This window comes from Gavialis gangeticus, unplaced genomic scaffold, assembly GCF_001723915.1.
Source record: "Gavialis gangeticus isolate Ggan-Ray unplaced genomic scaffold, GavGan_comp1, whole genome shotgun sequence".
NCBI classification, from domain to species: domain Eukaryota; kingdom Metazoa; phylum Chordata; order Crocodylia; family Gavialidae; genus Gavialis; species Gavialis gangeticus.
In genome coordinates, this window is record NW_017729004.1 from 48,869,664 (window position 1) to 48,870,225 (window position 562).

Here is a 562-nt window from a genome sequence, read left to right on the forward strand (position 1 = left end):
GAAGCCAAAGCCTTCCCAATGACACCAGTGCCGCAGTCTTTGCTTCAACAATAGTGCAGGTCCCTTATGCAAGCAGCATAGCGGCATTAGTTACGGCAGGGGCCACTTTCACAGACAGCGTACCACCCCAGGTCCCCAATGGCGCCATTCTCGTTTACGCAGGAGCACATCAACAGCGGGCTACGCCACGGGGGCGGCTTATGCAGGCCCGTATTCCCTTGGCGCCCTTGTGCCAACAGTGCAGCTCTCCATCCAACCTCCTGGCCGGGGGGGGGTTGTCAGCCCATACCCTGAGACTGGGAGGATCAAAGAGAACATTACCTGTGCCTCCAGACCCTTTAGCCCCACTCCCAAATCCCTGTAGCACCTCATGACCCGGCTGGGAGCGCCTCGAGCCATGTCATTGGTGCCCACATGAATAAGGAACATAGGATAGTGGTCTGTGGGCTGAAGGAGCTTAGGGATCCTCTCCACAATGTCCTGGATGCGGGCCCCCAGGAAGCAGCAGACTTCCTGGGCTAAGGGGTCAGGGTGGCAGATTACCCCCTCAGTCCCCCCTCAG